The sequence below is a fragment of the Octopus bimaculoides genome, chromosome 8, assembly GCF_046866305.1.
Source record: "Octopus bimaculoides isolate indiv1 chromosome 8, ASM4686630v1, whole genome shotgun sequence".
NCBI lineage: Eukaryota > Metazoa > Mollusca > Cephalopoda > Octopoda > Octopodidae > Octopus > Octopus bimaculoides.
The window spans coordinates 14,543,205-14,568,484 of record NC_142935.1 but is presented as its reverse complement, the minus strand read 5'-3'; the positions used below and the strand labels follow the sequence as shown (position 1 = coordinate 14,568,484).

The following is a 25,280-nucleotide window of genomic DNA, read 5'->3' as shown; positions in this document are numbered from 1 at the left end:
ATATATATATATATATACAAACAAACATACATACATACATACATAGATACACACAGACACACGAGGGTTTCTTTCAGTTTCCATCTACCAAATATACTCACAAGATTTTGGTTTGCCTAAGGCTACATACATACTTTACACAATAAAAGAAATAAAACCTCAAATATACAATCAACTTCTTTCTCTAACACCAGTTTTTCTATGAAAGCAGCAGTACATTCACCAGATCTAGGTTCAATGCCAAAATATAGCTAAGAAATTTTGCTAAGTTGATAAATGTCTGTTAGTTTATATGAACTGCCAGCATTCTAGATATACCTTGGGGCAGTCTTAATACGAGTACAATTGAGAAAACCTTTTATTATTACAATTACTTGTTTCTTTAGATCAAAGAATTGGTGGATGGGTAAATGAAATTCTTTACAATGCAAGAATTCTTCATCATAAAACACAACTATATTGAAGTATTATCTTTACAATATCCTGGTATTTCACTACTTCACATGAAACCACACAATGTATATGAATGACTCAAACAGTTTAGGAAGGATAGGGGAAGGATTGACCTGCATATTTACAATAGCAGAAATTGAAGAAAGTGAGGCAGCTGATATAGACTACATAGCTAACCAAGTGTTATTCAATTATCAAGACTTGGACTTTTCAGATTTAAGACACATTTCTACAGATCATAGAGAAATTGAACAAAAACTTATGACTGGCAAAATTTCATGGAAAGATCTATGCAATATAGGAAAAAAGGAAGGATTGACAAATAATTTAAGATGGATTATTGAAGCCGTAGAAAAGTAATATTGGTTTAGTACTTATAAAGATTACTGTATTTAAGCCTTAGGAGGAAGGACTTGTTTTAGAGTCTCTTTGTGGTTATTCATCCTGCTAGAAATAGTAGCTGAATATCTCTCAAATCATATTTCCACTTCTAAGAAAATGACACATTGGATAGTATCCTCTTGGATTCCTTGTATATAGGTAAAACACAGGATGGCCAAAGTTGAAATACCTTGATTAGATGTCTAAGCAATCAAGACTGACTTGGGCCTCAACAACAACAACAACCTTAGTTTAACATCCAAAACATGTGAAGAGTGAAAATAATCTTTTAAGAATCTAGACAATTAAGAATAAGACTATTAATATTTGATATTATTGGTTTCAAGTTTTGGCACAAGGCCAGCAAGTTCAAGGGAAGGGGTGAGTTGATTACATCACCCCAAGTCCTCAACTGGTACTTATTTTATCAACCCCAAAAGGATGAAAGGCAAAGTTGACCTTGGTGGCTAAGCATTTTGCTCAGCATACTAACAATTCTGCTAGCTCACAGCCTTAGTATTCGGTATTAGTAACTTTAGATTTTCAGAAAAAAAAGTGCAAGGTTGCTCTCTGCTTTTATAATAATAATTTTGAAATTTCCAAAGACAACCATGAAACTGAATTTATTCTTCAAATACATGTAAAAAGGGAAAATATATTTACCATATAGTGTAGTGCTATCATCAAGATAAGAGAAGACAGATTGTAATATATATGCGTATGTGTGTGTGTATGATTAATTTTCCTCCAGCTTATGTTTAAATACTGAATCCACCCACGTCTTACCTGTGAGACATTCAGTGTTTGCCAATGAGATCAATAGTACGTAAACATACCAAAGAATGAGACATTCAAATTCAATCTATATCCTTTATAAAAGCATTTTATGTCATTTACTTCTTTCCATGGCATATGGCCAAGGAAAGAGCTATTGTTGTTATTTACAATTTGAACTATTACAAAAGCAATGTCTTTACACAAATAAAGTTATTTTCATATATGGATCAAAAGGAAAACAGATTAACCTTTCAGAGCTCCTTTAGCAAAACAGGGCTGAAAAGATTAATTAATCTTCACATCACTTTTTTTTTTGTGTGATGCTGGAAAATCTCTACAATTGATCCCAATATCATATTTTCCTTTGGTTTTGTTTACTATTACTAAATTATTAGCATAAAGGTCGAATATTTTGGGAAGGGTGTAGTTGATCTTATCAATGCTAGTATGTAACTAGTACTTTATTTTATTGGTCCCAGAAGGGTGAAAAATAAAGATGACCTAAGTGGGATCTGAACACAGAACATAAAGTGCTGAAACTAAATACCACAAGGCAATTTTTTTCTAACTAAAATATCGATAGCTCTTTAGAACAGGGTCATCTCTTGATTATTTGACATTCATTAATTCATTATAAATTGATCCAAATCTGACTTACAGGGCCAATATGTGTGTGTGTGTGTGTGTGTGTGTGTGTGTGTGTGTGTGTGTGTAGGCATGTGGCCTTATGGTTAACATGTTAGGCTCATGACCAAAGGGTTGTAGATTCAATTCCTAGACCCAAATGGCATCCTTGCGTAAGACACTTCATTTCATGTTGATATAAGCTGAAAACAAGTACTGGCCTAGTGCTGTTGCAGCCCCCCTCTCCCTCCAGCTTCCATATCCTCGATGTTCCACTGGGTCAATGGGTGTGGGAATCAAGAAGGCATCTATGCTTGCTCACAACTGCATAGGCACCTAAAACAATTAGTGAAAGCATGGTACATGCAACTAGATCATACATACAACTGATAGCTATGAATTAGATTCATTGGTCTGGAGGTACTTCTGCCTGACAAGACACAATGATGGCAAAACACCAGCTGACCCAGAATCCCTTGCACTAATGAATTGGGTGTGTTATGAATACATATTTGTTGTCAAAGAGAAGCTGTTTTCCTGTGATCAAACACAACAGCAATTAGCATATTCATGTTTAAATCTGCCAGAACATATTAGGAATAAATATGAAAGTTGTTCTTTTATATATATCATCATCATCATCATCACTGTCATTTAATGTCCGTTGTCCATGCTAGTATGGGTTGGATGGTTTGACCAGGGCTGGCTAGCTGGAAGGCTACACCAGACTCCAGTCTGATTTGGCATGATTTCTATGGTTGGATGCCCTTCCTAATACCAACCACTCTGAGAGTGTAATGAGTGCTTTTATGTACCACCAGCATGGGTGTCATTTGTGTGACATCAGTATCTGCCAGGACTGCAATTTTACTTGGCTTGATGGGTCTTCTTCTTAAGCACAACATAATGCCAAAGATCTCAGTCATTGCCTCCATGAGGCCCAATGCTGTAAAGGTGCTGGATAGAATAGCTGTAGATTCCTCAATAGATCAGCATAGGTATTTTCTTTTTCACTGATCTTTAGCTTTATGCCAACATCTACCGGGCAGCTGATTTCCACCACTGTATACAGCTTCTCTTCTCTATCCCAAATTACTATGTCAGATCTATTATGTTCATATTTTATTGAGGTTTTCACTGGGACATTTCACCAGTACTCCTTTTTATTATGAATGGCTATGGCTTCTACCATATTGTAGGATCTTATTTCTTTGGTCTCAGGCTTATCCTTCTGATGGATCTCATTATACAGTGTCCTAGCTACAACATCATGTCTCATCAGTAGATACCGTGATGACATTTTCGGACGACTGCTTATGATGTGGGTGATATCTTTGGCGTTAACTCCACAAAGTCTGCACCAGTTATCATATTTTAGTACTTTTTCTGCATACCTGTCTCTTATGTATGTATGTACATACATACATATGTATTTATGCATTTATGTATACAGGTATGTATATCTGTATGTATTCTTGTGTGTGTGTGTCTTCTTATCTTGACATCACAGGATAGGTGTAAATGAATGTCTCTGCCATACAAGCAGTGTCATTCATTTCCAATATTCTGCAAAAACATCTGGCCATGAGAAAGTGTGACTTGGAAACAGATGAGGGTTGGTGGCAGGAAGGACATCTCACTGCAGAAAATCTGTCTCAATGAATTCCATCTGATCCATTTTTGCATGGAAAAGTAGACATTAAAAGGATGATGATACATAAACACACACACACACACACACACACACACATATATATATATATATATACACACAATCTTTTCTCTAAAACTCCTTTGGTTCCTTTTATTACTACTAACATATTTACTGTTCTTCACATTTTATAGGCAACCGCTCTCCTTATGTTTTGGATTCTTTAATTAACTACCAACCAATTCCACTAAGTCTCTCTTGCATAGTTCAATAAAATATTATTCTTTTTGCTATGGAACCCTTTTCATCTTCTCCATTGTTGCTAATCAAAAGTGGTTAAAAAATTTTACAACATTAATTGATCTCTGATATCACATAAAAAAAAAACCTCTTCGTCATATGACGTCAATCTTTCATCTCTGGAACATTAAAATATTATGGATCTTGGTCATTATGCTGTATCTGAAGCCAATAACATTAAAATTATCTAAGTAACAGAATTTTTATTACTGTCACCATTTTCCTTAACAAAAACTGTGGTTGTTGCTTAGCTCCCAGATTAGCCCGGATTGAGAAAACTTACCTAAACTGTTCTACTTGATCTTTATTTCAAACAGTGTAATGTAGGATTACTTATTCAGTGCAACCCCTATTTTTCTTAAAATGCTTTAGGGTATAGGTTAGAAAAGATTTGGTTACTATTTCTAGCAGGTTGAGAAGCAATGGTTCATCCCTTACTTGAGGCGTTCATGTAGGGATTAACTATTTATTATTAGTGCAACTTGATCACCATAAAATATAAATATACTATCAGCTTTCCAAGAATTCTGATATATACCTAATTTAATTGGCACAAAGAACATTAATTTTTGACATGTTTGTCAGCAACTTTTGATTTCAGGTTTATGAAATTTAATTTCAAACTATATTATACATCATCAACATCATCACTTTAATGTCTATTTTTCCATGCTTACATAAGTCAGATGAAATTTGTTGTGGCAGATATTGCATGGTTGGGTACACTTCCTGTCATCGATCTCCACTTCTCCTTGTTCTCTGTACACAAACAGCACAATGGCTGAACATGATTTCAATGTAGATTTCAAACAAACAACACGATATGTATGATGGTGGCATTAGATTTACAACTTGCACATAATGTCAAGACAAGGAGACATGAATGAATGACTACACAAACACACACACATTTAGTTTCTGCTAACCAAATCTCTTCATGAGGCTTTGGTCAATCTGGGACTATAGTAGGAGACACTTGCTTAAGCTGCCATGCAGTAGGACTCAACACAAAGCCACATGGTTATAAAATGTCTTATCACAAAGCTATGTCTGCCTACTACAATAAATATACATTAAAAATAAATACTATATAGTAAATAATAATTACTATGTGAATATATTAAATAAGTACAAGTAATATAGATGAAATTGATAAATAAGAATCGATACCAACTCAATCTCAAATTATGAATATGTATAAAAGGAGAAACTTTTATGTTAGATCTCATCATGATGACAAATAGGCAGAATTGTTAAAGAATAGGACAAAATATTTTGTGGGATATGTTCGGATTTTCTGAGTTCAAATCCCAAAGAAGTCAGCTTTTCCTTTATTCTTTCAGAGTCAATAAAACAAAGCACCAGTTGAAGGTTATGGTTTGGAAAAATTCTGAGAGCATCAGACAAGATACCTTGTGGTATTTATTTCAGTTCTTTGAGTGTTGTGTTCTTAGGTGTTATACTTAATCTACTTTCTGTTTTAACACCACCACATGGTCCTAGGATACCTTTAAAGGAGTCTAACTCTTTTGCAACCATTCAAGGCCAAATCTCCAGTTTGAAAATAACATCCACCTCTCCTTTCATCAATCTTGAAAGGCTCCAAAAATGAAGGATCATGGGTGTCACCCTCCCACCACCGACTGAATACTAAAATAAAAATATCTTAAATGTTTGTTTGAAGTTTAACAGTACCAAATTTAGGAATACAGGTAAAATGTTGATACCATTAAAACTAATGTTTGTCTTGAAGAGAATTTTTGATATTCTGAAAAATTTGTCAGGGAATACTTCTTTACTTAGAAATATATCTGCAATTCAGTGAAATGATTTGTTTTTAGTGATAGCTAATTTATTAATATTGCCTTAAATTTCAAACGACACTATTTACATGTGATAGTGGATAACTTAGTTATAATCATACTAGTTGTGATGGGAATAACTAACATCAAATTATATGCAATAAGAGAGTGAAATATATGTACACATCAGCAGAGTTAATATTTCTTTATTATTATTATCATCCCATAGGTAACATACAAAGACAATAATTACTATATTCTTGGAACAGTATTTACTATATTGTCATTTATATTGTAAAAACCAATCAAAATTTATCTTGGTTTTTAAATTTAACACAATGTTTCTTGCAAATAATATTTATATCCTTAAGGGAGACTATTTGATAAAATTATTTTGGTTTGTGAAAATAAACCAACTAATGGGTAGTTTAAGTTTTATATACTGATTAAAAATTTCAGAACAAAATCATTGTAGAAGATCCAGATAATTATCAAATTTATTTTTCTTATTAATCTTTTCCCAGAATATTTGGTAAAGGATACCCATCCAAATAATAACTATTAATTTGTAGTGACAGCAAATTTTCAGCTATGTTAAATGAAGTTGAGGAACGTATTTTATATAAACAGCATTCAATATCGAACTGTAAATAAAACCTGATATATTTATGGGATTCATGGAAGCTTGCTAACAAGTCCCTCACTGGATTTGATTTCTTGATATTTTTATGGATATATCAGTATCACAGTAATTGTTTTCAGTTCCCCAATTTGATGACATAAATGTGTTATATCGCATGTTCGGATGGTGTGCCTTTCGCCAATAACGTACCTCTACTCAACTACTGAACTCTCACTTCCGACAACTCGACTTAACAGAACTCAACGACTAGTCTACCAACAGCCCTGGCTCACTCTATGCTATGCTTCTCCGAATAGCTATCACGTCTACTATTTATACATATTGGACTAGCCTACTTATCACCTGGGGGCATCCACACAACAAAATGACATCTTCAAATATGTATACATTTTTAAAATAATTTGTTGCAAATTAATTGAAACTAAACACACACACACACACACACACATACATATATATATATATATATATATATATATATATATACACACACACATATATGAGGGAGTACCCAGAAGTGACCGGAAACATTCTCTGTGGGACAAGCCCATTGTAGTTCAGGCTTCCACTGCTAGAAGCCACTTGATGCAACCCTCAGGCATCAGTCTGCTGACTGGCATTGTTGAATGAGGTTGTACTGCCATGTGGCATGTCTTTGTTCATTAATTTTTGCGATGGTTGAAACAAAGGAACAGTGTGCTTCTGTGAAATGCTGATTTCTACTGGGGAAAATGGTGGCCAAAACACTTGCCATGCTTCAAACACTTTACAAGGACACTGCCGTGAGCAAAACACAAGTTTACGAGTGATTTTCATGCTTTAGGAATGGTCACTTGTCGTTTGAGGACCAACTTCATTCAGGACGACTGTTGACCTCCCAAATGAATGAAAACATCATGGAAATCCATGAATTGATCTTGGAGGACCATCACTGAACAATTGATGAACTTGTTGATATGACTGCCAACGAATTTTGAGCAAGGAATTGTGAATGAAAAGCATTGCAGCAAAATTTGTGTCTTGCTTGCTCACGGAAGATCAAAAGCAGTCATGACTGAATGCGTGTTGTGAACTGAAAGAACAGTTGGAAGTTGATCCAGGCCTTTTTTTCGAAAGGTCATCACTGGTGACAAAAGCTGGTGCTATGGAATCTGCAGATGTGGAAGAGATGAAGAAAAAAATGACGGAGGTGTTAAAAGGTGTCACTTCACACGAGTTCCAGCACTGCTTCAAATAGTGGAAAATGCACCTGGAAGCATTGCATTGCTTTAAATAGAGAATACTTCGAAGGTGATAAAAGTGTAAACATGTAAAACTAAGTGAATAAAATAACATTGGAAAATTCTGGTTTCTTTTGTGTTCCCCCTCGTATACATATATATAAATACATTATTCTGTAAAGTAGTTGGCATTATGAAAAGCATCCAGCCGTAAAAAGCATGCCAAAATAGAAAATGCAGTTTGATGCCATCTACTGGCTTGCCAGCTCCTGTCAAACCTTCCAACCCATGCCAGCATGGAAGATGAACGTTAAATGATGATGATGATGATGATGATGATGATGATGATGATGATGATGATACATATACACACATGCAATTGAAACTGTGTATTATATATTATGTGTGCACAAGACCTCAGATTTATTCAGGGAAGAGAATGACCTTGTGTAACAATTAGGCTTCTCTCAAGGACATTAGAATCTGAGGTGTTATGAAAATGGCAAAAACCAAGAACAATTCATTGAAGCTGTAATGTTTATAATCACAATCTGCTATAGACTTAGGAAAGAAAGTCTTAGCTAAATCACCTATTGTTCAGGAGCAACCTTTGATAAGGATGAAAAAAACAAATTAACATATCAATATTTCCTGTTAAATAGTCTTCATAAAATGTAATGGAAATCACTGAACTGAATGAGAGGGAGAGGAGGGAAAGAACAAAACACACAAGAGAGAGAGAGAGAGAGAGAGAGAGAGAGAGAGAGAGAGAGAGAAATAGAGAGAGAGAGAGAGAGAGAGAGAGAGAGAGAGAGAGAGAGAGAGAGAGAGAAGGAACATAAGCAAATACTTAAGACAACATTCAGATATCAAAAATAAAAACCACTGAAGCAGGTAATATAAAATGTGAAAGGAAAGTAAAGACAGAAAGGAGTGTATTATAAAAGGAAACCATAAGGAGAGAGAAGTTCCTTCTGTACATTACTCAGTGGGTAGCTTTATATACTTACAAATGGAATGATGAGAAACCCTCTCCTACAAACCACTAATTAAGCCATTCCCCACCAAAGAGAGAGAGAAAAAAAAAACAAAATGAGAAAAAAAAAACCAACTGTTCTATGAACTAAATATCAGATATCTATAAATGTTTAATGTTAATTTGTTCCAACAGATACATCCACTCCCAGCATTCTCAGTTTAAGTGTCATAATGAATAAATTGTAATTAAATATCAAGAAAAATCCATCAAGGGACAAACATGACATGCACAGAGATTTAATCAAACCTTTGGCTTCACAATCATTTTCGTGTTAACATTTACAATTTTTCATACAACTGCAAAAGTAGGTGCAGGTATGGCTGTGGGTGGTTAAGAAAAGTTCACTTTCTAACCACATAATATTGAGTTCAGTCCCACTATGTGGCACATCGGGCGAGCTCCTATTAGAGTTTCAGGCCAGCCAAAACCTTGTAAGTTAATTTGGTGGATGGAAGCTGAAAGAAGCCCAATGTACGCACGTGCGTGCGTGATTGCGTGCGTGCGTGCGTGTGTGTGTGTGTGTGTGTGTTTACATTTGTGCTCTTTGAAAGGTATAAGCTACAAGTAATGTGTTGTCACTTTTGTCAAAAAAAAAAATGCTTGTTTCTTGCCTCTGAAAATATGTGAAATAAAATATCCTTCATTTGTAAAGCATGTAAGGGTTAGTGATAGGAAGGGCATCTGATTCTAAAACAATGCTTTAATAACATTCATCTAACCCATGCTAACATGGAGATACGTGTAAAAATGAATGAACAAATTCTGCCCTAAATGACTCACTCTCATCTAAATTTGCTTCTAAACATCCCCTCCTGATTATACATTCATACACATGAGTAAATGTGTGTGTGTGTATGCTCATGCACACACACACACACACACACACACACACATATGTGTGTGTATGTGAGCATATTTACATATATGCACACCACACACAATAACATGGAAGAGACAAAATGGTTCAGTAGCTAGGAAACAGGTCAACCTGCTCGTGAATCTACTGCTATTGTTTTAATACCTTTCTAGAAGAAAGCATTTTATTCTACATTATTTCGGTGCAGTTAGTTGTTAGCAACAGGTACCATACTTTCTAGTAAAAGTTCAGGTCAGTGAGGTTGATTACCCACTGATGGTATATTATTGATCATATAACGTCATCATCATCATCATCATCATCGTTTAACGTCCGCTTTCCATGCTAGCATGGGTTGGACGATTTGACTGAGGACTGGTGAAACCGGATGGCAACACCAGGCTCCAGTCTGATTTGGCAGAGTTTCTACAGCTGGATGCCCTTCCTAACGCCAACCACTCATGCAAATGATTATTTATTTTATCAATGCATGAGGGCTGCTGAAAATGGTGGAGGATTTGCATGGTCCAATGACTCCGAGGGTAGATGCTGTCAAGAGTGTGGTACTCCAATTTGGTCAACTCATGAGTACTCCCTCTTCATGACTCACAACAGCAGAGTGAGCAGACTGGCAGACTAGGGCAATATCTGATGGACTGGCTAAGAAGATGCATTCAAGACTAAAACTGAGCCAGTGGTAGCCCAATGATGCTGCTGGTCTCATTCTACATGTGCCAGAAAGAATGATCTTGAAACCATAGCATGTGGGTCACTCCTTGGCAAGTTGAGATCTATCATAAACAAATCTCATGCGACTGGCATTTCTTTCTGCTGACAGTTACTTTAAGAAAGAGAAACTGAAATTCTTGAACTTGAAAAACAGCCTCTGTTGTCAAAAAGTATGAGATAGATATTAATACATATTTACACATGTAAAGATAAAGATTTCAAGCTACAGATAATAATTAAAAAAATTAAACTAATACAACTTATGAGAAAACATCTGTATAATTTTTATATATGTTTACTAAATCTGTCTCTACTATTTGAGGGACTGGCTGTTAATCTATCATTCATTATATATCATAAATCAATGAGACAAGACCATGAGCAGTTCTTTGTCAAGACTGAATTTTTATGTAATTCCCTTTTTGCCTTAAGTCCTCCAACAACATCACCAATCATAAAGCATTTCAAAAGTTTATGAATGCTGTCCGGCCTCCACACACAAACACAAAGTTTTTGAATTTCCTGGAAAATTTCACTAATTCTTTCTACAAAGTAGTGGTTTCCAACCGAGGTGCTGTGAGAGTCTAGAGTATTGTAGATAGCAGTTAGGAGTATAACCCATAGGGTGATAGAGTCACAGAAATATTGGAAATTATTGCCATAATTTGCAGAGATGAATATAATCCAACCAAACATTTCTTTTAGATTATGACCTCAAAACTCCAAAACATTTTGGCTTCCTTTGTACTTCTGCTCTAATTTAGAAAATATTTCAGTATTCTCACTAACTGGATGATTCTGTAAAAAGTCAGAATTTTGCTTAAAATGTCTTTACATTCTGAGTTCAAATTCCGCTGAAGTCAACTTTGCCTTTCATCCTTTTGGGGGTCAATAAATTAAGTTCCAGTTGCATACTGAGGGTCAATCTAATTGACTGGCCCCCTCCTCCAAAATTTTGGGCGTTGTGCCTAGAGTAGAAAAGAATTTTGCTTAAAGGAACCTAACAACACAGAGTCAATATTTGTAAAATTCTTGTCAATGGTTAATGATCATAGCTAATTAGAAATTGTACCTTTCTGGTACTGTGTTAAAAGTACATTTTTACTCAGTAGTTAGAAACATGAGATCTACTATACTGTATAGTTCAAAACTACTTTAATTACTTTATAATCATAAAATATATCCTCTAGTATACTTGGTAAAAGCTGTATTTTAATTAAGTTTTGAACGGATCCTATTGCTAATTGCAAGTTAACAAAAAAAACAGAAAAAATCAATAAAACTACTGATACTTTATTAGCTTATATGTTCTGAATAACAAAATATTTATTAAATAACAAGAAAATACTGAATAGTTAATGTGAATTTCTACTCCTTAAGTACATTATTTAACAACTGATATGATATAACCGATGACAGTCTACTTATTTTTCATCATCCATCTCTTTCTGAGCTTATGTGAGTCCCAGTTTTCCTTTTACTCTTTTTCCCTTCTCCACTTGCAATCTGTCCACCTTGCAATGTTGCCTATTTGTTTCAGTGATATCAATAAAACATTTTGTTTAATATGTAAGTGCATGCCACTGAAAATATAGAGAGTATCTATTAATTACTGATAATGTGTATCTTCCTTCCCTAACTACACTAAATTAAGGTGGGATTATTTCTTGATGTACTGAAAGACACAAGCAGAGAAATATACCTTATTCCAATATGAAAGACTATGTCATTCTGTTGGTGGGAGACCTTACTCTTATGACCAGTGAACTAAGACCACAAAACAAAAAGGCATTCAGTCAATCACTCTACCATTTCTGTCCAAAACTACTTTATCTGGTGATCAATATTAATTCATTAATGTAGGCCATGGAGGGTAGAAACAACAGAATAAATTCTTTAAAGTATTTAGTCTAATTTGAGCTCAAATTCTGCTCAGGTGGACTTTAACCTTTAACCCTTCAAAATTGACTCAAACATCTACATTTCTACTAATGTATGAAATCCCTACATGAACTGGTGACTTGTCTTTGATTTCAGATTGAAGCAATTTCCTATCATTTATACTGCCTGAACTTCACAACATCACATTTTCCCCATCTTATAGATCAGAGAAAGTTTATTGTTATATTTGGAGATGGTCATCTTTTGCCAATTAAACATATGCACTATTTATTTGATCTTCACTTTAGTTTTATAATTATTATTATTAGTTTATTTGTCAGAGTTTTTCATCACATATTCTGTGACCTCTTCAGTGATTTTCTATCCTGTGTATCTTCTCTCATCCTGCCTATACCATTTTGCTTTTCTGTGGCATGTATCCCTATCTGCACATGCATGTAGGTCTGTATTTGTGTGTGTGTGTGTTTGTGTTTAATATGGGTGTGTTGTGTGCATGTATATGGGTTTGTATATTACACTGTTTATACCTGTGTCTTTTCTTTATTTATTTTTTCTCATTCTGTCTCTAGTACATGTGTGTCTTGTGTGTGTATCTGGATTTGTATATTACAGTTTGTACTGGTGTCTTTTATTCATTGATTTTTCCCCCACTTTCAGTCTTTCATCATCAGATTGCCTAGTGTGGAGAGAGGAGTGTTATTACTCCATTCACATTTGCTACTGAGTCTTGGTCTATCTTATATTATGCATGTGGCCTCCATGATCTGAGTGTGTCTGTTCTATATGTAGATAAGATCCTAACATCTATGTTATCAACTGAGCTTCCATGTTCTAATTGAGCATGTTGGTAGAGCACTGATGATCTTTTCGCTTCCTTGGAGTTCCTGCCAGTGTTCACTTATCCACACACCTATGCTACATGGTGTCTCTTCAATGCATGTCATTGTCCTGTTTCAGCAACATCCTTCTATACACCTTATACTATAGGCTACATTCCTAGTTTTCCAGTTTATCTGTGGGTTTACTTGGCACACTATACAGTTTCTATTAGTAGAGGGGTTTCTTTCAAATGTGTATGTTCTACAGATCAGGGATTTTATGGGAACCTTGGCCTTTCTACGACTTTAATCTGTAGATTAATCTCATCTAAAGTTTTCCTAAACTGATATGCCAGGGGTAGTATTGGTGAATGTGACACTCTGGTATTTTCGATTGTCATACTATGAGCTGGCCTTATCTACCTCCTTTTAATTCTTTCTAAGCTATTCTAAGATTTACTCCTGTACAGATCCCATTCTCTATGATGATCTAACTTAGGGATTCTCAACCATTTTTTTTTTTTATCTATGGACCCATTTGGTTACTATTTTATTCTGGTGTCCCTATAGCCATTCAATGTTTAAAAACTAGTTTTATAGAAACTTCTTTCTAAATTCCTATTTCATTCTCCTTACATTAACTTGTGGTTGAACTATGTAAAATGTCAGAGAAAGAAACCTTGCAATACATACATCTAAAACAAAATTTTTTCAGGGGACCTTAAAATACTATTGTGGATCCCTAATTTACTATTTTGTTAGGTGGACCCCTTAAAATATTATATAGACCCTCAGGGGCCATATGGACCCCAGATGAGAACCACTGGTCTTACTACTAATTATAATAATATAAGCTAAAATGAAGATTAAATAAATAGTGCGTTTGTGTATTTGGAAAAAGTTGACAATCCCCACATATAACAATACCTGTTCCAACACACGATTCCACATCAAGAATCTTGCAAAACAAATACATAAGAGTAAATTTTCTTCTCTGTTTTTAAAAAATTAATGCGTCAATTGATGAGAAATACGGAATGGCAAGAGTTACCTCCCCTGAATAGCACATGATCGAGAAGAAAAAATTGATTTTTTTATTTCAGCTAAATTTGCCTTCGATAACGTACAGGAAAAGAAAAAGAATCTGATATATTCAATGAAATTAGAATTCTTCACGAGGGGGAATTGATTATTTAATTTTACTTGAACGGAAAAAAAAGGCTAAAAAAAAAAAAACAACGAAGTTTTCGACACTTGTAACTGTTACTGAATTCACTCGATTTAACAATCAAAACCAACTACCAAGGGAATCTCTATACAATTGTTCGATTTTAAGAGAAACAGTAACCTAATCTCGTTTAAATTACTTTCCACCGTCTTAGTTAGAAAAGAAAGAGGAAAATATCAGACAATGTAACGCAGGGTGAGAAGGTCACGGCTGGAATGACTGATTAGAGATCTGTTCTATCAAGGCTGACCTGAGGCGAAGCAACAACAAAAATCACAATCAGATTTCCTGATAAAGTCTAAAAATACATCATCGGTTTTTTTGGCTTTACTAAAATTTAGCTGTCAAAAATACTTGTTAAACTATTGTTTTAAAACACGACAAGTAATTAGCAATATTTTTAGGGTTGCTACTCGAGAGCAGCATAAATGTTATCAGAGCAATTTCTAATATAAGTAATGTATATTTCGATGGAGGTTTTGTGCTTCCGGTAACCAACGGGATAAGGGGCTTTACAGGGTCGACGTACGTTTCTGAACAGAAGCGTAGCCTCAACTCAACTTCGCATTTCACCCTGTGTAGGTGTAAGGTGATAAAATGTATGTCTACAATATCGTAAGTCAAAAGAAACCGAAAATATGTATAGTGATTTAGAATATATTAATCGTTTAAGTAATCTGCTTCGACTCTAGTATTTAATATGTTAACATCAACAGGTGGCGCGTCGCAATGGTAATTCTTAATGCGTCGTTAACATCAATAATTGTGTTGATAGTTTTATAGAAAACATAACAGCAGGGTGAAAAATATTGGTATCGATAAACTATGAAATGACCTATATGATAGAGAAAATAAAATAAGTGTGTACATACACGCGCGCGCGCGCGCGCGCGGCTGGGAGGGGTCTAAGGAGTAAACAGCTATTTTGAATGTAGAAGTATAAAGAAGAAGAAAAAAAATCACGTCTGTCATGGGAATTATGGTCAAGAGAGTTGGCCGGGTGTGACGTTACAATTTGAATGTAGGATTCTGCTATTGATAATTTGCAAACGTGGGAGTGTATGCTCAAAGGAGAAAGGAGCAGTGATAAAATAGTTGAAGTATGCTGCTAGCTATATGACGATATAGGTGTATATACAGATAGCTATATAATAGGAGAGATGTAAAATACAGAGAATTGTTAGGGAATAACTGATGAGCTGCAAAGGCCCCAGAATTTAGAATCTGTTATAAAGAGGCTCCAAGAGAATTCTATTGATTTTTCTTGTTTTGTTAGACATTTTAAAAGTGGGTTTTAGCTTTGCTAATAGTTACTAAGCAAACAAATGTTGCTTGATCGTTTGAAGATACTAACACTAATATTATTTTACACAGTTAACCAATTGTAAAATAAATACTACTGGATGTGATTTTCTTTTTGAGATGTGGTCTACACTTTAATTAATATAATCTCTTGTTTTCCTCAACAGATTATACAAGCTTAATTTGGGAGATTAATTTGATACAGAATTTTAAATATCTCAATTAGTCTATGTGGTAACTTTATAGATTAATAATTTTCGAGAAAAATTAAGATCTCATCAATTTTCAAGTGAATTGTTGAGACTAAATGATCAATTTAAAACCAAGGTGGGTGTGCATGTCAGAGGAAAAGATGGAGAGAGAAAGAGATAAAAGGAGATCTAGAGAGGGGGAGAAAGCGACAGACAGAAAGAGGAAATAGAGAGGGAGAGAGATTAGCTTTATGATGGGATGGTGCATAGCACACAAGGGTGACATGAGATCCACACAATCTGGGTTATCTGCAGGTTAAAACTGAAGGGCAATGTGTATTAAAATGACATAAATACATCCCATGGATATAAATGACTAAATTTGTCATGTCTCATAACATGTTTTTCTAAATTCTTGCTTATGATTAATATAAAAGAATGATATACATATGTCAGCACACACCCACAAAGGATAGAAAGAAAAATTATTTATATTATATAGGTTTCTCTAGTTCTATTTTACATAAAAGAAAACTACTTGATACGAAAATTGTGAATAGAAATGCCTTCTATTCATATGATGAGGAAATATAGTGAATGTATGGGGGAGAAGCAAAAATATGTGAAGAAAAGAATAACTGAAACTAATAATTTGCTTCGGGTTTTTTTTTAATGATTCAAGAGAAGGATTAAAAGAGTGATGGAGATTTAAACAGATAGACACATGGATTAAGAGTCTAGGGGTTTAGAGTTCAAATATTTTCATTGGTATATTGAGCTATTTCTTTCCTTGCCTCAGTCAACTAATCTGAAAATATGTACCATTCTCATTTAATAGTTGAGTGGCTGATGTTGAGATGATCAGCTGTAGATTATATGCTCCAACAATTCCAGATATCAATGATATCTGATGGAAATGGAGTCATATCATGGGTTTCTGATTTAATAATAAAGACAGCTTCATCGATCATCATATGAACTTCAAAAACAAGGGTTGTATTAAGATTAAACAGATTCTTAAAATTTGTATTTTCCCCATGTTAACACTCACTATACAATTCTACCAAATAATTGCCCATCCAGTGGCTTTGATTCTCTGGCATCTTTTGTACTATAGTCTTATGCACTTCAGCATAGATGTCATTTGCTTTTAATTTCAATCTAATTCATACCAACCCAAATCATTATAAGCCTATGAATCTTAGTTACTGTCCTAATATCTTGGGATCAGGTCTGATTTGAAGTCATCTACAGCTTACTTTTGTCCTTGATGACATTATTTCAACTAACAAGTTTTTCCAAATGAAGACTATTCAACTCGGACCTATTTCATATATCGAAAACTATGTTTGAAACAGAAACACTACTTCAGCTCAAAAATGTCCAAGCTATCTTTTAAACTCAAATTAAAATACAGGCCTTGCCTATGTTAGTGAAGTATTGCATTTCTGAAAATTTTGCTGTAACATGGAATTCCAGAAAGGGAAACACATTTCCCACTGACTTCCATTTAACATGAAAATCAATAACAAAATAGGTTTTTGCATTCATGGAATTCTATATTATTGCAAAATGTTCAGAAACGTAATATTTCCATAAAACAGGATATGCTTGTGTAGGATGAATTCGACTCCGGTCACTGCAAGCCTTGCCTTAACTGTACATTTAATTCCCTCTTCCATATTTAGCAATACTGTATAAAATGTACCTTGTATCCAAGGAGAGAAAGGGTTTCTTATTCACTAGAAAAGTTTTTTTCTATTTTTTTATTATCATTGTTTTGGAATTTTTCTGGGTCAGTGGACTGTAGCCATGCTGGAGCACCAGTTTTTAGTGTTTGATCAATCTTATTATTTTTAGCCTGGTATTCATCTCTGTTTGTCAAACTGCTAAGTTACAGGACATAAATGTAAGTAAACACACCTACATAAGACAGACAGAGACAGGGAGTCAGAGAGAGAGAGAGAGAGAGACAGACAGACATATAAAGAGATAGACAGACAGATAGACAGTTCTCTAGATTTTCTAATTTAGGCACACAGTCTATCATATTGCAGATGAAATATATTAATAGACTGTTCTATTATTTCTAGTCCTCTGAGTTTGCTTTTCACAGCAACTTTATTTACATTAATTAGTCTTATTCTGAAAGCTGAAATAAAATTACTTAGTCGCAGGCAGAGAGCACTCACATCTCACATAACCCTAATGTTCAGTGTTAACATGAAACCGGATAAATCTGTACATACAATTGATAGTAGATATTTCATTTTGGTATACAGTCATTATGCATAGCTAGCAGAGTACTTTGTAGTGAGATGGAGTGGGTTAAGGAAGTGACAAAAACATTAAAAGGAAATCTTCTTAGCATTGTCATTGGTATCCTATAATAAGTAACAAGTTAGCAGTCTTAATTAGATGACTGCATTTTAACAGAGGCATTGTCAAAAATCCCTGGGTTAATGATATTATTAGTGCTAGATAGAATCAATCAAATCTTATTACTATGCGCAACATTGATTAATTGTCTCGATTCCGTGTCAATACTGTTCCTGAATGAAATTCAGAATAGCTAACATTAATGGCAAAATAATGATAAATCTGTAGATCCATGTAGTTTGTAGGGTTGTAGATAGTATTGACACAGAAATATAACAAGTACAAAATCTTTTTTCCTCAGCAACAAAAATTAGCATATCATTTATAAATCAATCTGGTTTTCATCTTTTGTTTTTAAATAATAATCATTATTATTCCTTTATTTATATTTTTATTTTATGATGATTGTGATGAGAATGATGTTGATACTGATGATACTGCAATGATGTAAAAAAAAAATATCTAAGCTTTTAAATGATTGCATACAGGACTGCTTCTTAATCAAAGCACTTAATATGTACCACCATACGTATGTAATTCATTTTTCTAATGATATTTCAAATCCCTTTTGTCTAATTGAAAATTTAAAAATATTACTATAATTGTATCAAAGCTACAATTGTTTTGCTCCAAACAGCTTACTGCTGGATTCTAATGAATTAACTAAAAATATTGCATCGAGAACTACACATGATAAAATTATTCTTTCCATACTTGTTCTCCTCCTCCTCCTACCACTCTGTTGTTAAGTCATCTACAACCAGGAAAAACATACTTAATGAATGAGTTTCTGGCACATCACCAAAAATAGACACTGCAGAGTCAATCAATATATTTCCAGCAGTGTTGCATAGCAGAGTGTATACTGCAGTAGCCCAACTAAGGATTTGTAGCTATGCCAGTCACTATTTCAAAACCTCCACACCATTTGAATACACAAAACAATATTTAACACACATTTTTATTCATCAATAGGATCGTTTTAAAGGCAAAAAATTAAATTTTATAAATGGAGGGGTAAAGTTAATTTTAAATTAATAGAAGAAAATTATTTTCAATAGGTTCTGTGTAAATTTAGAAAGCGATTAAACATTTAATTTTTTCCCCTTCATTGTATTCTTTTTATATTCTATTTCAGTTAGATGATTCTACTGACTGGCTTTAACATTATTTTCAGAAATTCTGTGTATATGCCTGAGTTGCTAACACTATCAATATACAGTGTATAGAAAATCCTTCTGAAGAAAATAAAAATGTGAAATTTACTTTGATACCTAAAGCAGTGAATTTACTATCTGTAAATGGCTGCAAACAGTAAATGCTTGCACATATATAAATTTTTTTCCCTCTTCACTTGATTCTACTTTAGAAAATCCACACATATTAAGATTGCCATATTTAGCTTCAAGTTTGAAAAATAAAATAAAAACAATTTAAAATTCTACATTAAATCAGCTGGAAAATGACATTAAGTAAAAAATGAAACTAAGTAAAAATAAAATCAAATTATTAAAACTGTAAAACAAAAAGTAAAAAAGTATTAATGTTAAAAAAATAGGTTCCAAATTATAATTTAAATTTTCATTTGCTTTTGGTTATATGATGAGTATTAGGAAATAAAAGAAACTATTGAACAGGAAAGCTCAGAGACAAAATGGCCAAGTGAATAGGGTATCGAACAACTAATCAATATCTAAGTTTGAATCTTTTGTAGACAATTGTTTCTTGATAGGAATTTAATTTAATGTATTTCAAAGATGTGTTAACATATTTAATTGTAGAAAGGATTAAAAAGTTAAGATTTAATTACATGAAGATGAAAAGACACTATTAATCAATGAGGCTAACGTTATTCTAATTACACTGACAAGTATGGGAGACAACTCTGGACATGGTTAAGTCATACAAGATCTCCTCGGCATTAAAAAATAGTCAGGTCAGTGTTATCATATTTAATACAGTGAGCAGTAAAAATCTAATTGGAAATAGTTATTTGATGAGAAAATATATATTATTAGTCAAGGATTGATATTATTTAAATTTATTTTGGCAAATACTGGATATTTCAGTCACATAGAGCTGTCAGTGTCATACATACCTGCTACTAAACATTTTTGGAATGTCTTAGAACATTATTCCTGTGTATATACTGCCATAGAAAATAATGTCCATGATTCATCTATAAGATTACTATCAACAATTTTTGACTTCAGTCAGAAACACCAACATGTAGAGTTCTCTAGCAGATGGTTAGTACAAGGGAGATAATCATTTCTTCATAATATTTGGTGGGACTAGAAGTTTGAATTTGAAATTAAGGCAAAAAGAAGATGCATAGAATATATTTATTTAAGGTATTATTTTTATTATTGTTAGTGTTCAGGTCACTGCTTGAAATCAAACTCGGAATCTTGGGGTTTCCGAGTTCGATTCCAAGCAGTGACCTGAACACTAACAATAATAATAATAATAATAATAACATTGAAAAATATCTTAGGAATGAGAACCCAGGTTCGAAATTTCCCCAAGATACCTGAAGAAGGCTGGAGGGGTATATCAGCTGAAACGTTGTGTTAACAACAAACAAGATGAGGACAAATATCCATCGAATGTAAATAATGATAATGATGTTGACAAAGATGATGATGATGACAAAAAGAATTAACAAATCAGTGAGTTAAAATTTTGATCCTTACTTTGATCTATCATCAGTTCTGGTGTAAACTGCCTCATGCTTTGTTCATGAAATGTAAACATTTGATAGAATACTGTATAAGATGAGGCAGTGGGCAAAGGTTTTCCAAGAAAATTGATTGAAATTATAGAAGGCTCCACATCGTACATATATTATCATAAATTATTCTATTCAGAATATGTTAATATAAGCAAAGCTATCAAACAAAATTTAGCATAAGAACAACAAGTGGCAGTTCCAATTTAATTGAATCTAACCATTGGCCTAGTCTCCAAATCCTCTTCCAGTGAAATTATCATGTCAGGTTTCTTACCAAGTCTGTATCATTATTTAAAGTAGACAGATATCTAAAATGTATCTACATCAAAACAAAAGAGCACAAGACACTAACTACGGCAAAACCAATGACTAAGTTAAATAGTGTAAAAATGAAATACTCTATTTAACTTAGAAATTTAGCCTAAAAATATATTTCATAGTTACACATAACATGCTTACATATACACAACTTACAAACTTACTGAATTTAGATAATACTATCCTTTATTAATTTTAACTATAGCCTAACTATATTAGTTATAGCCAAACTTCTTATGTCTCTGTTCAATTAAATATTCAGTAAAGTATATCATCATCATTTTTTCTAGATCAGCAGATTTAGAAAATCATACTAGATTTAGTAAAAAACCTTTCATCTAAGATGTAGAGGTTTACTTTAAATCTTTTACTGATATTAAGGTTATGGATTTGAATCTTGTCATTTCAGTTAAGTTTTCTCTTTAACTGTGACATTATATTACTATCATATAGCTCAAAATAAGCATATGATAATAAAAATAACAACAACAACAACAACAATAAGAGCACTCAGAGAGCGCAAACCTTCACCAAGGCAACACCAATATTTTCTAATATAACTTAAATGAGGTCTTTGGCTGGGAACCCAAACCAAGTCATGAACTAAGCTGAAAAAGTAATTTAATGTAGCTAAAAAATATGATATAAATCACTAACTCTAACTTCTATATTTTTTTAATTAGAGAGGGGAAATGAAAAATATTTAACTATTATATTATCAATATTAGTCTAAGAAACTCCTTGTTAAATAATTTAACAAATCTAAAAGATAATCCAGAGTATACAATGGGAAAACATAACTTTCTAGGCAATGCATAAAAATCAGTGAATAAAACCACACTACATTAAAATAAAATTCTTTACTTCAAAATCATGGTTCTGTAAATTATTAGATTTCTTAATTGTTCATTGAAGGAATAAAAGACAAATCTTTAACTTTTCTATTGCAGGAAGGATAGTGAAGTAACAAGAATTAAATAAATTAGTGAAAATTATGAATAAACTCATAACAGCATTAACTTACATATGAGAGGAATAGACAAACAGTAGATCTTTCAAAGAAAGAAAACAAAATCAATGCTTTCTCTCAATGTTAGAAATGAAACTGTGCTGCATTTATCATTATACATTGTGGATATAGAAAAGAGAAAAAGAGATTGAGAGAATGTACATGTGTATACATGTGCCTTTGTACTTATAAAAAACACACTTACACAAATCAAAAGATTTTGTATTCATGCAGTTTCTAAATATAGAAATAACATACAAATGCATCTGGATATGCTAATCATTTCTACTGTATCTGCTATTGTTACTTAACAACTGGACTCTTTCCTTTTTCCCCCACTTTCTTCTTATATTGAGATGTGTTTAGCAACAAACTACAAGAGCTAAGCAACAGAGTTGGGACAGTTTGAAAATATACATTATTGATCCAGCTCTCGAGTAATAGTTTCCAATTAACAGGTAAAAATAGATCAGTGGTTCTGCTGTTTGAAGTTTATTCTTTTGATAAGATTGTTTGAGAGATTTCAACGAAATAATATCTGAGTCGAAGCTAAGAACGTTTACAAAACAATATCTAAAACATTCTCTATGCAGTTAAAATCTATTAGAGAAAACTTTTGCAATGTTAAGGTCTGAAATAGAAATACCAGACAAGTAATTAGGAAATTTTCTGAGGGACCAATACATATAACTTCTTGATTTCAATTTTAGATTTATAAGTGCTCTATGTGAGTGTTTTAGAGAGGTGATTTTGATTTGTGGTTTAGCTTTCAATAGATATTATCATCATTATCAACATCATTTTAATGTCTACTTTCCAATGCTTCATTTGGTCAGATGAGATTCACTGGGGAAGGCTTTTCTATGGCTAGGTGCCAACCTTCATCTGTTTCCAATCAAGGTAATATTTTTACATGGCCTACAGGTTTTCATAGAAGACAGGAAACGAAGGACACTAATTGTATGACAGTGATACTCATATATATATATATACAGGGTGTGTAAGGTATTTGAGGACATACCATTTTTGGGTCATTGCTGCATTTTTTGCTAACTCTGTATAATCTTTGTTTCAGAAAATAATAAAGGCAGACCCTCAGCTTACTCAAGAAATAAAGAGGCATGCTGTTATTGTGGTTATAAAGGATGAGCATAGCGATTTAGAAATATCTCAATTTTTAAAAGTTGCCAGATCTTTTGCCTGCAAAATTTGTAAGGAAACATATCACCAGTTTCAAAGCTTAAAAAGCATTCTAAACACTCTGAAACCATCAGACCACCTGAATTTATCCAGGAAGTCCATCAGACCATTGATTACAATCTCAGAAAGTCCATGAGGTCAATTACAAAAGATCTCCATGTGTCAGAAGGAACAGTCAGATGAAGAAAGGTTAATTTGCCAGAAAAAGCAAAAGAAAATCACTACATCAGATCTAAAAGGCTCTTAAACAGACTGAAAAATCCAGCAGAAGAAGATTTGATTTGGTTTTTCTCAAATGAGAAAAACTTCAACAAAGATCAAAAAGTTAACAGAAGATATGACAGGTGTTTATGTGCAGACCCTTCTAAAGTTCCAAGTGTTATGCATACAAAATTTCCTGCAACTGTCATGGTTTTAGGGGTTGTCAGCAATGAAGGACATGTGATGCCTCCTTACTTCTTTCCACAAGGCCTTAGAATTAACTCTGCGGCCTACATTGTGGTCCTGGAAATAATTGTTCCGGGCTTTCCTTTAACATTAGGCAATGTAGAATAAAAACAGATATTGTTTTTACCTGAATACGAAAAAGGCATTGCAAGTGACACACCTTCTGCCTCAATAAACTAGTATTTTCAGTATACGAGTATATTTATAATATACTTATCACGGCATTGTCATAGAAATAGATTTCAATTCTTTCAAGAATAAAAAAAAAGGGAAAATTCAGTTCAGCTCCTTTCTAGAAAGGACTGAGTTAACCTTCTGAATTGAGATTTTAGAAAGAGATTTAGTTTATTTTAAGGAATGATTAAAAGGAATTAAAATTTCTCCATTTGAATGGAGTAAAATTGAATATGGAGTCATCAGCAAAAGATGATGCAGTCAGTGTTTTGTAAGGAACAGAGAAAGAGGAGGGAGGTCTCTGAACAAAGAGCAAAAACAGAGGTTGTGTGCAAAGGATGATACTTGAATTATGGTGACATTTACAAGTTGGTATTTGGAAACAGTTCCATCAACAAATATTGAAATAAACCAATAAATGACAGATGCTGTTGGCACAATCAAGAAAACCTATTTGAAGAACTAGTAAATAACTGTATGAAATAAACATGTGCATGCGTGAATACAAAGACACATACACACACTCTTTCTCTCTCTCTCTCTCTCTCTCTCTCTCTCTCTCTCACAAACACACACACACACACACAGAATAATAAAATGAATCTTGTTTGATTAAATCTATAAGTTTTTGATGGTTTTTGTCATTCCAGGAAGATAGAGAACTAGTTTTATACAAGTAGGCCTTCAATGTCTCCAACTGAAATACCAAGTCCTTTGAAGTTCATTCTTCTACCATTATGGAAACTTAGTAAACAAAAAATACAAGAAAATGTGAATAAGTATATTCCTTTATGACAACAAAAATTCTTCAGTACTTCACACACACACACACACACACACACACCATTAGCTACTAATAATGCTCTTTCTTTGTATCAGTGAGTCAGAAGAAGAGATGTTGTGTGTAGAACTATTGCAAGCTTTGTAATAGATTTATCTGCCAAACAAGTTTCAAGTTAACATCTATGATTTTAATACTGGAATTTTATTTTCCTTGTCCTGGTTCTTACACAAAGGCAGGATTACAATGTAAAAGTTATCTAAAAAGTAAGATTCAATCAAATTTGCAACACTAAATTTAAATGCTATAACTGTACAACAGA

The 25,280-nt window shown here is 33.3% G+C and overlaps 1 protein-coding gene across 19 annotated transcripts in view; it reads right to left on the bottom strand.

Annotated features, from left to right (window-relative positions):
- Positions 1-25,280, bottom strand: part of LOC106879196 (ras-related protein Rab-3) — a 243,662-nt gene that overhangs the window by 69,566 nt on the left and 148,816 nt on the right. Inside the window, exon 1 of one of the 19 annotated variants that reach the window (XM_089356107.1) lies at positions 22,372-22,480. The exons of the other annotated variants lie outside the window; for them this stretch is intronic. The gene's annotated coding sequence lies outside the window, so the exon portion shown is untranslated. Of the gene's footprint in view, positions 1-22,371; positions 22,481-25,280 lie in introns of those variants that run through there. 19 annotated transcript variants of the gene reach the window in all.